At 33.6% G+C, this 17,681-nt stretch overlaps 1 pseudogene; it reads left to right on the plus strand.

Moving 5' to 3' along the window:
• Positions 1-12,557: 12,557 nt before the first annotated feature.
• LOC119540528 lies at positions 12,558-13,322 on the plus strand (annotated as a pseudogene).
• Positions 13,323-17,681: the final 4,359 nt, after the last annotated feature.

The raw sequence follows: 17,681 nt of genomic DNA on the forward strand, positions 1-17,681 counted from the left end.
GGGAACTAATCCAGGCTGCACAGAAAAGCTAACCAATGAGAACCTGGCCAAAGGAGGATGAAAGACAATGAGCTACTTTGGAATATGATTCCATGAAAATGAAGGCCTGCTACACAGGAAAAATCTTGACAGGATTTGCATATTAAAAAAAGCACCCTGGACACAAAACCCTTTCTCCCAAAGACAAAGTAGTGAAAAGAGAATGCATGTGGTTTAGAGAGCCTCCTGCTCAGTACTCCAGAGAGAAGGAAAAATAAATCAACCCTGCCTTGTAGTGCTATCCATATTCAGAAAGGAGGTATATGTCCATTGATAAGAGCTCCAACATCCAAACCACTACTTGGACTTCTTACTTCCAATTAGAAGGCCAGGATGGGTTGTTTGGACATCTTTTTCCTGAATATGACACCACCCTTCTCAGGTCAGCCAACCCATTGTTGAACCACATGATCTAAGAAGTGACAACTTCCCTTCCTGCCTCCTCAGGGCCACACTGGGTGAACTTATCCCTTTCCAACAAAATAGTGTTCTATGCCTTACCAGGAGCTGAGATTAATCCTGCCAAATGGAGTCAATTGTGTCTTGTGTCTTTTGGTTTGTTTTTTCAGAGTTCAAATTTTGGAGATCATTTTTGTTAAGATATTCCAATTCATTTTGGAAATGACAAAAAAGGAGAGCAACGGTGACCATGTGTTTCAATAGGCTAAATGTACAAGTATTTGCTGAGATAAAAGAGATAAGCACAACATAATCAAAACATATTAATAGCTTTCTCAAGACCTCCTGCCGTCAGTGATATTCCCCTAGAGGAAACTTCCTTAGCCAGAATGAGGGGCTCCACTGGAGTCTCCAGCATTGGAATGCAGCCAAGAAAGCCTTCATGATGATCAGCTGGTTGATTTCATGTTGTGAAACCTGGAGAATTCCTCTTATACCATTTGAGCAATTAAGAAAATCCTACAGCACCAGAAGGGCACATAAAGGCAGAAAGACAATAATTATCCTCAGTTATAAAAACCAACATTTATTGAGAAGTTTTTATGGGTCAAACACTGTGCTAGACACTTTATAAACAGTACCTTCTTTTATTGTCTCAACAGCCTTTTAAGTAAGTATCAGTATCACCTATTTTTATATGGGAACACTGAAGTTCAGAAAGGTTAAACAACTATTAAAATTCAGAACCAGGTATCATACTCAAGACTGTCTCCTGAGAAAGAGACCTCAACATTTACTTGTTGACTCTCTTATAAACCATAGAGAGACCTGATTTCATAAAACTTGAACAATGTCTAAATGTCTAAAGCATCACAAATAATGAAAATAACAGTAGTTATCACTAACTTTGTACCAACTATTTACCAGGCATATGGCTTGGTATTTATATCACAACATGCGTTTATGAGCCCCATTTTATGTATGATAAAACTGAATCTTTTTGAGCCCAAGTGACTTGTCCAGTGTCACAGCCAGGGAATGCTGAACTCAGAATTGAAACCCAAGTTTGCCTAACTCCAGAACCTAGTTTCTACTGCAATATTTTGCAAAGAATCATCCTGGAAAATGTCTGCTTCATGCGTAACAAATAAATGTTTTGTTTATAACTTTTGTATACAAAAACCAAACTGCAATAATAAAAAGTTGAAGATAGGAAAATGCACAGAATGTTCAGAATGCAACAAAAGTTAGCAAGAAAAAGAATTCAAATTGTAAATAAAGAAATTTTTAAAATCATTATAGAGATCAGAAGAAATGAAAACAAAGGCCAATAATGAGATAACATTTAGAGATAATAATTGAGCCAGCGTTAATTTTTTTTTCTATTTATAAGTATCCAGTGAGAGTGAACGTGTGAGCAAGTATGTTTCTGTACAATATTCATTGGAGAGGCATGAATTTTTAAAGAGGCAAATGTGGAAATATTAGTATGAAGCCCTAAAAAAGGTTATTGAATTTGGTTCCGTAATTCCACTATTATATTTGTTAGATTTAATCTTAGATTCAACAAAGATTTGATAAAATATTAGTTGTTTCATCCTTTATAATGATGAAAAATTGGAAACAAAGTAAATGTCTAGCAATAGGGATTGCTTACATAAATTAGGGTGCATTTATAAAATGGATGCCATGCAGATTTTACAATTGATAGTGCAGATGTAAATGGACTGATAGAAAATATAGTCACAATATAATAAATTAGAAAGTAATGATACTGAGACAGTATGTGCACCAATGCTACATTAAAATTTTTTTGTCAAAGTAAGTATGCTAATAGAGATATTCTGAATATACAGATGCTGAAATAATATTTTTTTGAGTAGCAGATTTCTGGATAATTTTTTTTTACTTCTCTGAATTTTTAATTTTTCTGGTTTTAGTGCTTAATTGTAAAATAAGCTAAGCAACCCAGGTGTCCATCAAAGGATGAATGGATAAACAAAATTTGGTGTATACATACAGTGAAATATTATTCAGCCATAAAAAGGAATGAAGCCCTGATACATGTGATATAACTAAGACACAAAAGGACAGATATAGTATGATTTCATTTATATGAAATAACTAGAATATGCAATCTCATAGAAGAAGTTTATAGGTTACCAAGGTCAGGGTTGGGGGAAATGAAGGGGAGTCAATGCCTGATTGGTACAGAGCCTCTGTTTGGGATGATGGAAGGGTTTTGGTAATGGATAGTGGTGATCAATTATATCATCTGATTACCTTGTGAATGTAACTGATGCCACTGAATAGTATGCTTGAAGGAAGCTAAAATGGGATTGCTATGTTGTGTATATTTTACAACAATAAAAAATAAGATAATATAAAAAGCTAAAAAAAAAAAGAGTCTAGTACACACACACACATATACAGAGAAAATCCAAATTTAGTAAGGGACGTAAATTGTCCACACAGTTTTTCAGAAGAAAAAAAATCTTTCTGAATTTCAAGAAGATATACTATCAGGAAAAATAGCCCTAGATAATACAATCTAATCAAGATTTGATATAAACTTACATAAATAATGATGGGCACCAAAATGTCATGCTTATCATGTTTATCAATTCATAAGAAGACTAAGAAGATTAAAGGATAGTCCTTTATTTATTAAAAGGAGAAACCAACATGGAGATGTGAAACAAAACATAGACAAAAGCTGAGTGGGTCAAATTCTTCCTTATTTTGATAATCAATCATGTTCAAGTTTTCTAAAGTATAGACTACCTGATTATCACATTGTTCACCAACAATGGATTGATTTATTTAATCAACTTATAATACTTGCAGTGCCAATTAAAAATAATTGGATACTTAGTCCCAAAATGAATTTTCTTTTAACTTTTAGAAAAGTAGTATTATTACTGGTAATTTAAGTTCATTCAAAAAAGCTTCTGATGCAATTTTATTAAGTGTATCCTCATATGGGACTTTTTGATCATATACTGCAATTTTAAATTACTTGGCTTGGTAGTCTCAGAATAATTTTTCACAGTACCTCAGATTTTAATCAGTATTTTCATAGGATAATACAAGAATAAAATTTTAGTGTTCATTTTTTTAAAAAATTTACATATACACAAAAGGGCAACTAGGCTGAAGACAATTGGTGCCTGCTTTCTGAAACCTGCCCACAGCTTAACATCTATTTGTTTGTTCTACCTATTTATCTATAATGTCTATCATACAGCTAACATTTATGGAGTGTCAGGAATAGAAAAATGGATATATGTACTACCTATCAATTGGGAATACAAATAATTACATATAAAACATTCATTTTTGAAATTTTATTCTATGAACAAATTAAAAAGCCTCTTAACTGAAGAATGTAATCAATTTTCTTTCAAAAGAATCTCTAATTTCTACCTTACTAAAAGTATTAGAAATTTAACATACATATATTCCATTGATTTATAAGTGTTATAAGCAATGGTTAATTAGATTTATCAAATCAGGAAACATGTATTTTTCTTTTACTATGCCTGCCTTTCCTTATCGTACATTTAAGAATCATTTCATAGATATTAACATACATCCGAGAAGGCATGTTCTGTGTATTACTGGGCTTGAATAAAAACCATTAATTCCTTTAAATAAGTAAAATATAAAAATAGAAGAATGACCTTACGGAGAAGACCTTGTCCTTAATCATGAATGAAAATTCCTGTCCGGGAGCTCTTAACAAAAGGCCGGAGAAACTATTATCAGCTTTCTAACCTTCAGTTTCTCTCATCCTATGTATTTAGGCACAAAAACAGTTGGTCTTCAGTGGCCTCACATTTTTGATGTTATGTCTCATTCAGCACAATAATAAAACCAAAGCTGTTTTTCCGTAGCCAACTATCTGCTTGAGTTGGGACCCTTGAAACTCATGAATGATCTGTTCCTCTTCTGACATTTATTGTTAGAGAGACGGTGCCCTCTTTTCACCATTGCTGAAAAGTGCTGTGTCTGCAGGCAGTGTTTGGGGAGGACAGTCTGTGCTTTCCTCTCCAGCTGAAAACAGGCAGAGGAAAGGAGCACGTCTTCCTGCAGCCCCAAGTTGCCCTCCTGGTGGGAGGCTCTCTGCAGCTGCAGGGCCGACCACCTGGGCCGGCGGGCCGCTTTAATAGCTGGATATCCTGTTCTGGTTTTCGGCTGCTGAGCTGTCCAGGATGATCGCCTGGGAAGTGAATTGTGACTTTCCAGGGTTTTAAGCTTGCCAAGATTAGTTAGGAAAACACCGTTCAGGGTTATACAAATTCCAAATCTTCTGGCACTCTTGTTGCCTGAAATTTGAGAGAAGGAGAGTATCTGTGGGAGTTGTGAATTTAAGTGTGTTCTAAAGCAAGGCTTTTTGTGGAAAATACATGAATTATCAGAGAATAATTTTTATATGCAAGCCAAGGCACCGTTTTGAAAACTTATAAACAGGTGAGATTAACTATTTCTGTGCCGTGTGGATGAGTATGTGGAAATTTTCCTCAAAAGCATTATGTGAATGTTAAAAGACATCTTTGAGACTCAAATTTTAGAGGAATGTTCTTAATTCTGAACTGTCTTTATGTTCCAGAAAAATATTATATTGAGGGGGAAGTATATGCCTCCTCATACACAATTCTAATGCTGCACACCGAGGTTCTACTATGGAATACATTCATGTGACAATTGGTTCATCAAGACCCTCAGATCTCACAATTTCAAAAAGTCTGCTTCAACCCAAATGTCCATCAATAGATGAGCAACAACAAAATGTGGAACATTATTCAGCTGTACAGAGGAATGGAGTTCTGATACATGACATCATGTTGAGTGAAATAAGCCAGACAAAAAGAACAAATACTGTATGATCTCACTAACATGAAATAATTCAAATAAGCAAACTCAGAGTCAGAAACTAGAATACAGTTTACTAGGTGCTGGAGTTGGGGTAGGGAATGGCAAGTTAATGCTTAATTGGTAGAATTTCTGTATGGGCTGATGGAAAAGTTGTAATAGCTAGTGGTGACTATAGCACAACATTTTAAGTGTAATTTACACCACTGAATTATATATTTGAATATGCTTAAAAGGGGAAATTTCAGGTTGTATATGTTACGAGAATAAAAATTTTAAAAACATATAGTACTGTACCACATAGTAAACCCTAATGTAAACTATGGACTATGGTTAATAGCATAATTTTTAAAATATTGTTTCCTCAATTGTAACAGTTACCACAGTAATGAAAAGTGTTAATAATAGGGAAAGAGGCATGTGTGTGTGTTGGGGGTGAGTGGGTATGGGAAAGTCTCTATTTTCTGCATGATTTTTCTGTAAACCTACAGCTTCTCTAATAACAAAAAATAAGGAAAAAAGGAAAAGAAAAAATAAAACAAAGCAAAAAGTCTGCTTCAGCCTCACTAGAAACAGATAAATTCATGAATCTGTTACATAAAGAGTTCAAATGTGACCAAATTCTCTTCCCTTTATATTGACTACAGATAGCCCTGGTTATAGTTGCCTTTTAGGTAAGCTGTCCTCTTCAAAAATCAATGTTTTGTTTCAGATCATGTTTTGAGGTCCTGGGATTTTTCATTTAATATGGCCAAGTTTCCTTTCTGCTTTAAAATGAAGGATTTTTCTTTCATTTCTCCCCTCCTCTCCCCTCCTCCCCTCTCCCCCTCCTTTTCTCTTTTCTTTTCCCTTCCCCTCCTCCCTCCCTTCCTTGCTTCCTTCTTCCCTTTCTTTTTTCATAGTTTAGGAAGTGTCATTAGTGTATCTTGAAACAATAGTATCAGTGCAATTAAAAGACTAACAGTTATTCCAGAAAAGGGAATGAAATCACTCTCTCCATCTTAAAGATGTCGATATGCAATTGAACCTGGATCTGTTAGAGAAAATGAGTATTTTATTTTATCATAAAGTTAAATCATTGAGGAAGATGTCAGATCATACACTAGGCAGAAAATTTAGCATTGAATAGTGTTTTTTGCTTTTTAAAGTAATTGCAAGGTGTCTTGGGAGTGAGAGATGGAAGGAAAGTAAAAGTATCACTGGGCAACTCCACCACCGCAACCACCACACACCCCTGAGATACAGGTTACACGTCTGTGCATAGCAATTTCAAAGGGATGCTCTAGGAGAATTTTTACAGGAGGATTTTCTTCCCTTCTAGATTACCACTCCACTTTTTGCTGTGCCAAATCAGAATCCGAATGACTCATATTCTGAGATGTATATAAAATATCAAACACATCAAGAAACCAAGGATTCACCAAAGGCTGGTATTAATTTGGAAGTCTGTATTTTTACATGTGAGTCACATAACTACATCTTTATCTCAACCTTAACAGTTCACTTTGCCAGTTCTGGAACCATAAAATATGAGAACCAAAATTAAATTAGTGAACAAAAAGTTTAACCTTTTGCTTTATAGATGAGGAAGATTAGGATCAAAGAGAACAATGACTTATTCACTACCACCAAACTTCATAAACTTAATTCTAGGACTAGAATACCGGCTTTCAATGTTCTTGAACTAAACTTACAATTCTAATATAAAAGACTAAAAATGCAAGCATTTTAAAAAGCATTTTTGTTTATAAATTAAGATATACAGTGTAATTTGAAAATATACTGGGATTATAATATATTGGTATCAGAAATTAATTTTCAGATTTACCTCTAAATGTATCTATTGAAAAGTTAAGTATGTAAATGTAAACTCTTGCCAAGAATGAATTTTTATACCTTGTCATTCAAACTATGCATAGGCTTTACACAAAGCTCCAATATGAATTGGGAGGAATTGTTTCCAAAACATGTCTGTGCACATGCACACAAATACATATATCTTTATATATATCTCAGAAGTATATTTCCTAGTTTATTACTATATTAAGTTCTGAACTCTATCACTATTCTCTGCAAGCTCTGTGATTGCAGTACCTTTTAAAAGGGGCCTATATGTCCTATTAATGTAAGAAGAATCCTAGACTTAGAGTGTGGATGCCTAAAGAAGTCAAGTTAAAAGAAAAGTATCATTACTCGTATTTTGATTTTATACACAACCATGTTTTTCCTTCCTCTGTTTTAGTGGGGCTGTATCTTTTGTTTTTAGTGAAAACAAAACAAGAAAATTGGAATTCACTTATGGTGAGGTTGAATGCTAGTTAACAGTTGACCTTTAGTTAGGATATTAAATGGTCTCTGAGGCAAATTTCAATTTTTGATACAACAATTATTCTTTGATTTAAAGTTTCATAATGAAGAAAATTGGGTTGAGAATAAAAACATTAACAGGGATAATGCTTGCTCAACATTGTATATGCAATACTATGTAAGTAATATAGTTCCCCACATATTGGAAGCTTAATTTTTAACTTCCATCAAATATATGAGACTAAGTGTTCTTGCACTGCCATACTTAATTCAGTTCATTCATTAATTCAACAAATAGTTATTTTCTATCAAAAGGCAAATTCAATTTACTCAATACATTGACCACAGTAACAGGAAAAAGGAGGATTTGAGTATTTTCATATTTAGGATTTAATTATTTTTAATTAGAACATAGTATACAGCTTTTCCTCAGTTGTTAAGATCATTAGATTGAAAAATCAAAGACTATTTTAGGGTTGATTATGGAAGATATCTTCACTTTTTAGGAAATAATAATTTCTTTTTGGTATTTTCTGGGCTGCAAAATATATTACATGGGCCAGAGTCTCCTAGCATGTAGCAAACATTGTGCAAATTCCATAATGAGGTAGGTAAAAATGTGTATATAATTCTAAGGAAATGTGAAAATATAAGACCATTTCAGTAAGGGATTTTTGTATAATATTTTAAAATATTGTGATATATATATATATGAATAACTATGACATTTTTTCATGTATATGCTTTGTATTCCATATCAAGTATCATAAAAATTATAAAATATTTAAATCATTGACAGATTTAGATACAATGATTTTTAAAGGATTCAGGTAATTGTTTTAATAGATATATATTTTTTTTATTTCTGTATTTTATGTTATCAAATTTTAAATCAGGTTTATACTTTAGGTATAATTTTTTCCAATAATATATGTAAATAATTTGGCAAATGTCTAGCACATATTAAATTCTCAATAAATGTTAGCTAGCATTTTAAAATAATGAGAAAATACATTAAATATATTTATGAGCAAGTTTCTTCCTAGTGAGAATAAAACATTTTAAATGAAAATGACATCAATATAAGGAAATTGACTGAAATTCTCATACTTACGTACATTTCATACTTATCATACTTATCATGACATATAAAAATATTTCATATACCATAAGAAAGTGAGAAATAGAATTAAAAGCTCAGCTCAGCAAACTGGACATGTTTCAAGGATCCCAAATATCTGGGAAAAAATCTTGCCAATTCAGGCAGAAAATACAATTGTTTGGAAGGTTTAAGACTATATCTCTGAAAAAAATTGAGAAGAGTCTTAGATTGTGTCTATATATTTCTTATAGAGGCATATATTTTATAAATGTTCAATGTACTCATCTGTAGAAAACTAATTTCACTATTTACTATTTAGTAAATACCAGTTGCTTCAATGAATTTAGAAATAATAGTTTCAATGAATAGTTTATTTTTATTATATCTGTATATTTTGTGTTATGTGTGCAGTGGCTTTAATTGATTAGAACATCATGTCAATAAAAATTGCCAAACTTATGCATATAGACATCGTCTCTATTTTTGAATAAGATTCAGTTCAATTCACCATGTGACCAATTGACCAATATAAAGCTCAATCAACATGGAGAATTTTTTTCGTTTGTTTAACCTAGAAAATGATCCATATTGTAGGAGGCACAAAAGTAACTTCTTTACCCATTCTACCAGGTCTTTTAAGCAAGACAACTTGAGCCTAATCTGAGTTTGGATTGTTTTCTTCATGCTTAGTCACTATTTGCAACTGAAGAGGAGGATGAGAAGATGGAGGAGGAGAGGCAGCAGTGCCCTTACATCTTCAAATACTCAACATATATTAGTGATATTATTATATTTTTATACTGCTTTCTATCTTATTTCATAATTAATCACATCTCTACCCCAAAAAGGCACCACTGAAAAGCATCTTTTTCTTTAACAGAAAAATTGCAGTAACAGTATTTGCTGGTTAAAGAAACTATTGAAGACTAAAGGATTTTAAGAGCATTTCCCAAGCAATGCTTGGCAACTAAGGTCTGAGTCATTAAAGCAGCTTTAAAATTGACTAATGTATAATAATTTAAAACATTTCCTTTTGAGGCATTAAACAAGCTTTTTCCCTAAGGCTACATAAATATGGTAGAGTTTCTTCTAAAGGGCTTAAAAATTTTGAAGAGATCTGTGGAAACAATGAAGAAAGAACAGATTAATAAAGCAATTGAACATAACACAAACTATTGAAAATTGTATTGTCCAGGTCTAATGGCCTTCTAGTCAAAAATGAGAAAATGTCTGCAACTTTAAACTTGAAATTACACCCAAGACACTTTTAATGATTGAGATCTTTTATTGGAAGTTAGCAATATCATACTTCAACTACTTAATTATTCCAAAGTATGCTCAGGAGGCAGTGTTCTAATAACTTAATAATAATAGTAATGATATTAGTAGTAAAGGCATTTATTTGTTATGTATCAAAGGCTTTTTTTCTCTTTACAACCACACAAAATCATTATTATTCCTATTTTATGCAAAAGGAAACCATGAGTCAGAGAATTAACATGAATTATTCATGTTTTTAGAGTTCTAGAACAATTATTGAGAACTCAATTATTGAGTTTTAGAACAAGGATTGCTGTAGTACTAAGAGCAGTTACTCATGATCTTAGGGCCAAGAAATATATTAATTCATTCATTCAATCACCAAACAATATTTATTGTACACCTATTATGTGCCAATCCCCAAGTGAGATACAACTAGGAACAAGACAGACTTGGTATTTGCCCTCACAAAATTAATTTCTCAGAGGTATATAAAATCTACCTCACTGAAGAGACAATCTTCAATTCCTGGAAGATATTTTCCACATGTCCTTTGAGCAGTGGCTTGCAGATGTGCTGATAGTATTATTTTTGTACCTTGTTGTTGCTTAAGAATTTAAGTCCTAGCCATTACTATGGCCTTAAGAGTTTGTTGATAGTCTTGTTTTCTTTTTTAATGTATTTTGAAAATTTCAGTATGTCAACTTAGTAAAAGTGATTTTATGTTGGCATGAGAAAATGCTTTCAAATAAATCTTTCTATTTGAAAAATGTATATTTTTAGAGTTGAAAAATTGAGAGAAGTGAGAAAAAACTGTCACCAAATCTATAATTCCAACTTCAATTCTTTTTTTTTCAGTAATTAAGATTTTCAATTGTGAAAAAACAGGCAAAGATTACAATAAAGTGTATATGACTGAAAGGGAATGAAAACAGAAAGCCATCACAAAAGTTTCATTTGGAATGGAAATGATCACAATGGGTTTGTCCTTGTCTCATTTCTTATTTTATTAAATTCTTGACATTATTGAACATTGTGTCCTATTCCCCTGACATTCTACTGAATGAAAAATGATAGAGCTGAGCTAATGATTTGATTATGATATAGAACTATATCTAATATGTCAAGATAAATGTTAACTTTGATACAGAATTTATGAATTTGTAGACAGTATTTAATATTTAGAAAGAACTCTTTTATCAAAATTATTGATCATTTATTACTGTCAACAGAACTGCATGGCAGGTTTCATTACACTGCAGTAAAAGATGTTTAATGTAAAATCTCCTTCTAGCCTGACTGTCATGCAACATCCAAAGCCTTTTGAAGAGGAACAGTTTTGATCTGTCTTTCCACAAAGATTTACACCATCATTAGTTTTATATAAAAAGAAACCTAGTGCCTGGAGAGAAAATATATATGTAAATAAAATGTTCACCCATGTAAATGTGCCATCATGAAATCACTGGAGTTAGGGGTCCATTTATAATCCATTCTGTACTTACATCAAGAAAAAAAATGACACTAATCTTATAAGCATTTTATCTTTTTCTGTAAGTTGCTTTAATGCAAAATAAATTTATAAAATATTATCCATACCTATTGGTTTGAAAATAACTTCTGCTTTTGTTTCAACTAAGGCTGCGTCTATTCGGCATCAAACATGCAAATATAAATGTAAAAAAAAAAAAATTAACTCTCAAAGAGTTTTCAAAAACTGATATGTTTTGTTATGTACAGCCCCACCCTTCCTTGAAGTGAAGCACGAAATCTAAATGTCCTTTTCAACTGATCATTTTACTACTTGCGGTAATATTACTATAGCTACATAATTGCAGTCAAACTCTTCTTAGTAAATTAACTCTATTTTATGCCTAGCAAAACAAATAAGCAAACAAAAAACAAATACAGGCGATGTGTGGATGTAGCTGGAACATGGAGAAGTAGTTTACGTATAGATTATCTAGGAGACAAGGAATGACTTCGGTGAAAAGAAGCTCTTGCGCCCTTGAAGGACGTAGCAGAATTTAAGGCACCACTGGCAGAGAAACTGCTGGAAATGTTTGACTCCAGGTCTTCTGCACTTTCCTGTTTTCTTCCGGGACAGGCTGAACCTCCTCAGGCCCTGTAGGTAGTGGGTCCCTAGTGCCTGGCAAGATGAAAGGGAATCCCCCACCCCCACCCCCAAGCAAGAGCACCTGCTGGCGCTGAAAGGTTTGAGAGCCGCGCTCTAGAAGGGAATGGACACCAGGCACATCACTTTCTCTGATCAGTACCCGTGCATCACCCGACAGAATTTAACTGCAGAAGCTGATGTACGGACTCTACTCGGTGAGATCCCCGTGAACCACGATGATTTACAGCGTGCAACGAAAGTGGTTTTTCACTGTCTCATGTCCCTTCATGTGGCACCGACAAAGTTACCACTTCAGCTTCATCTGTAAAATTATTGCAGTATTGCATGTGAACAATGCCAAGGATTTTAGAAATACTCCATACTACAACATATAACTGAGGTCTGAGGAACTCAGCTAAGAAATTTTCTTTTCATTAAGAGTAAATGGATTACTGTAGAATGACCACAGCAGTCATATTACATTATTGACCATATGAGAACAACCCCACAAAACTGCCAAAAATTGCAGAAAAAGCAATTCAAGACTTTCCTACTTGTCCTCTATCAAGATTTATTCCTTGGTTTCCACATGATGGATCCAGACTTCCACTCAAACCCAAAAGATCACCACCTGTGATTTCTAAAGAGTCAGGTAAAGATGTGAAGCAGCACCTGACCATTATAGAACATGGTGTTAAATCACAAAGTTGTGATTGTACAGTAGGTCAATTGGAGTTTCAACCTAATTTGAAAACAAAAAAAACAAAAAAAACACTTGATCCGGTCTTAGATACTGAATGAGCAGACTAATTCTGGAAATATAAAAAATCAGAAAAAGGAAAACAGCACTTGAAGAGGTCTTGCAGTGTTTCAATTCCCAGCAGTAATTGTACTGCAGAGATTTTTCCTCTATCTAAAAAATTGCAAGATAGTTTAAAGGCACTAAATTTGCACACTCTTTATAGAGGGAGATGGACGATAGAACACACTATTTGTAACAGCCAAACATTGGAAGACATTTGGGCAAAGCGCAATCAAATTATCAGGCACAGTGAAATACCATCTTGTAATGCAACAATTCAGAGACATTTAGGCCAAATATGGGTTTTCTGCGATGTTATATACTGTGAACATGTGGGAAATCTTCATAAAAGGAGATTAGCCCTTACTGGGAAAATGAATTTATTTGTACATGAATATGGTGTTATTTTTTGTATGAAATGAATTTCACTGTTAAAAAGAATATTGTGAATGAACTAAGCATGGACTGGAAATAGGAGATGAATAAATGCTTTACTGGTTTTTACATTTTAACAACTTTTTTTTTATTTGAACTTTTGCTAATACAGCCTGTTTGCTCTTCACATTGTGGAAAAATAATTGTATGGTATTATATGTATACTCTGCATCCACAAAAATGAATGTGTATCAAGCAAATTCCTAGCCTTGTCATTAACTCAAGAACTTTCCAGATTCTACCTGTTGGCAACTTTCCTTTAAGTTAAGTGTGATAATTTATTGTTTAAAGGGAATGTGAAGGTAAAATATTTATTTTCCTCTTGTTACTTTTCTAGTGATTGAATTAAACATTCCTATGAATTAAGATGACTAGGTTGGATTTTGGTGAATGCTCTGAATCTAATTTTACTGCAATTTTTTCTTTATTCATCTGAAGTGTAATGATTTTTTTTCCAATAAAACTGAAAACAATTCTTATAACTTAAAATCTATTGGGAATGCTACTCAGGTTGCATTAATGTACAAAGTGGGAGACTAGCCCAGATTCTTATGGATGTTTCCAAAGATATGTAGTAGACAACAGTTGATGTGTTGTTTTGAAACAAAGGTACAAGAAATATAATGTATCTTTAAAGCTCCAGTTTGTTTCAAAGGCAAGTGTCAAATGTGGACAAAAGATCAATTTACCTTTATTCTAATGCAGGCAGTTTGATCTTAAAGACTATTAATGCTGATTATTAGTTGGTTGGTTCTTGGAGTGAGTGTAGAATTAATCCTTGTTTCCCTTAAGCAGAATGTTATGAACTGGGTGTACACATCACCTTATAAAAATACCCAGTGATTATGCAATAAAATAGTTTTTCTAAAAGTGAAAAAAAAAAAAACACAAAAACAGGATTATTCCTTATCAACCCAAATTGGAAAACTTGTGCTATTATCTTAAAGAAATAACTAGATATAATAGCTAGAAACAAATGATTTGATTTCTCAGGATAATTTATCTTGAACTAAAGTATTTACACAAGTATAAGATTTGAATCATATATGCTAAGTGTCATGTGAATTAAGTGCTCTGGTGAATCATTTGAAAAATAATGACTTCAATATACTGAAAACTGAACCCTTGTGGCCAGAAGTTAATGTGTTTTAAGAAAGGGGGGGAAAAATGGAAACACTCAATTTACTCCCAGGGAATAATTTATGCACTATGAAAATTTGATTGAAAAATGAAAACTTGCAAATGAAAGCCAATCCTTAATGAGTACTAGCGTGACTATCTATAGAATATACACAAGGTAGCAATTCAGGTTTGTTTGTTTGTTTTTGAATTCTTTTGAAGAGACCAACTTGATTAGATCTAAGTAAATGGATGAACAGGGAAATTATATGTACATATTTTGAAACAATAATTTATTTTAAACAACCTTATATGTGATATAAAAAAAGTAAAATGGGAGGATTTGGGATTTACATGTGTCCTTGACTTAAAAATTCTTTAACTGATGATCTTCTAACGCGGTGAGTCTTAAATCTTTCCCCTTAAGAACAAATGCTCCCTGTGCTCATTGTAGTGTGAACTCTCCAGTAGCAATAGAAGATGTGAACATTTTTCCTGATATAAACAAGTAGTTTATGTAGAGGGTTTTGATATTAGTGACAAAAGCAGGCTTTTAATTACAATGGGGATTATTGCCTGCTCTAAATACCAAATAGTGAATTTAGAAGAAAATGGGAAAAATAGCATTCTACCTAACATGATTACAATTCTACACGCTTGTCCATCCCAGTCTGTATAATTAATCCACACTGACACACCCATATGCTATGCTTTCCCGATAGTCAAAGATCCAGCCACTGCTTCATGTCCTTCCCCATGTGTCCTGACCTTTCTTGGGTTGTTCCTGAGTTCACCTGGATTCCTAGCTGCTCTTCCCCTCTTGTTTATGGCTTAACTCCTGCATATTAATTTTATCATTTTTATTTGGTCTTCCTTCATCAACTCTTAGACACCTCTCAGGGATTTAGCTTAACTTTCCTACTAACTTTTGTTTGGGGAATGAGGAGTAAGATATCTACCTAGATGGACCCTTTGCATCTAACCCTTGATTTCAACCTACCTTGATTAAGGCAGTGGGAGCATTCAGAAAAGAATGGAAAAAAGTGATGATCTGAATATTTACAAATGCAAAATTCAGTCTACTATGTTTCAACATTAAATCTACAACCTGGTTTGTGGAGAAATTTTCCAAAAAATCTAATAATGTGGTCATCTAAAGGAAGCTATCTTTGGAATGCTAATAAAATCATGAAACTCATTATTTGGGTCCCTAGTTATTTTAACAATTTCCCAACCAAGAAATCATTAAACTAGAGCCCCCACTCAAGAACTCTTGTTTCTTCTTGAAATCCCTTGGGGACAGTAATAATAATGATGGTAAACATTTGTGTAGCCCTCACTCTGCACAGACACTGTCTAAGTGCTTTATATGAATTCATTTGTTTAATTTTCACCATAACTCTATAAAGAAGGTACTACTCTTACTTGCATTTTACAGCTGAGGACTGGAAGCATGAAGAGATTAAATAATTTGCCCCACATCACATAACCCATAAATATCAGAGTCAGAATTGGAGCCCAGACAGGCCTACTACACCATACCACCTCTGCTCATGTCTGTACTTGTAGCCACTTTACTCCTAGAAATTCTCTTGCCACTATTCCCCAGTATTTTTCAAGGTTTTTTTCTTTCCCTGATTATCCATTAAATGATGTTGCTTCTAAAATCTTATTAAAACAAAACAAAACAAAAAAAAAAAAAAAAACACACTTCTCTTTCTACACTTTTTAGCAAATTAAACTCATCCATGTTCATTGCTTCAACTAGCACATGTTTTGGAGTTCACTAATATATACTTCCAGTTTACAACTTCTCTGAGCTCCAGATAAGTCTAATGTTTCATTGCCTGTCTAACGGCCTCTTTCTGCTAATTCGTGGGCATACAATCAAGACTGATCATAAAATATGTGAACAATATTCCTCATCCAGAGCCATATCACTAGCTACATACTGAACATCTTCCCCTGGATATGCCACAGTCATCTCAAAAATTCAAAATCTCATAAAAATAATATTCCCCTCCAAACTCAATTCATACATATATTTATTGTTTTTGTACTTGAAAACATCTGCCCTTTAACCCAACTCATAAGTCTTACACTCTCTCTGTTACCTCCTCAGCCACATTCAGTTGGTCACAGACTCATGGTGATTTTTCTCTTCAATAAATGTAGTGGATGCCTCCTGCTTCCTGTTATCACTACTCTAATTCTAAATAGTACAATTCAAGGTTTACCAGCTTTCTTGCCGAACTTCTCATCAACTTCCAGCCAAGCCACCATATTCTCAGATAATCTTTCTAAAATAAAACTTATATTAGGTGTCTGCTTAAATCCGTTGAATGCCTCCCTAAGTTTTTTAGGATATAATGTAGATTCTTGCATGATATACAAGAACCTTCATGATTGGTACCTGTCTTACCTATTTATAATTGCCTCCTATCAGTCCTGAAAAGGAACATTGTACTGAACTACTTTCTCTTCTTCAAACATGCCATATTGTTTTATATTTATAACTTTGTGCCTTTGGACTTATTGTCCCATCTGCTTAAAATACTCTTCCTCTTTTGTCTGTTATAAGTTTAAATAAAGTTCTGAATATGAGGACAAAGTGTGCACTGCCATAGTAAGGGAAAATGTCATGGAAGAGTTGAAATTTCAATAGCTCCCAAGGTATGAATAACATCAGTGAAGGTTGTCAGAGAGTATCAGGAACCCAGATCTTGGCTGAGAACCCATCCTAGTTTGCCTAGGATTCAGGGATTAACAAGAACATGGATTTTCCGTTCTAAAGCTAGGACATTCCTGAGCAAACCAGGATGACTGGCCACCCTAACTGGGACTCAAAAGCAAATCTTCTAGATCTAAACAGAATTGCTCTTCCATTTGTATTTCCCCAATATCCCTTGAATCTCTGCTCTAGCCCTTAACATCCTCTATCGCACTGCTCTGTATCTGTGTCTGATTCCTTCAGAGATCAGGTCTTATTCACACTGGTACCTTTATCAACTGCTATGTTGCTAGTCATGTGTGATGTTGTGAGGAAATGTACAACTATGAGAGAAGGAATTAATAAGTATATGAAGGAAAGATTGAATGATATAGGAGGACTGAAAAGGGGAGGACAGAACTCAGTTCTACTTCTATGCAAATAACAAAATAGACCCAGGGACTAAGGCCTGGAATGCAGGTCTCAGAAACAAACAAGAAAGCCATTTCTCAGATTC

Source organism: Choloepus didactylus, chromosome 7, assembly GCF_015220235.1.
Source record: "Choloepus didactylus isolate mChoDid1 chromosome 7, mChoDid1.pri, whole genome shotgun sequence".
Taxonomy (NCBI): Eukaryota; Metazoa; Chordata; class Mammalia; order Pilosa; family Megalonychidae; genus Choloepus; species Choloepus didactylus.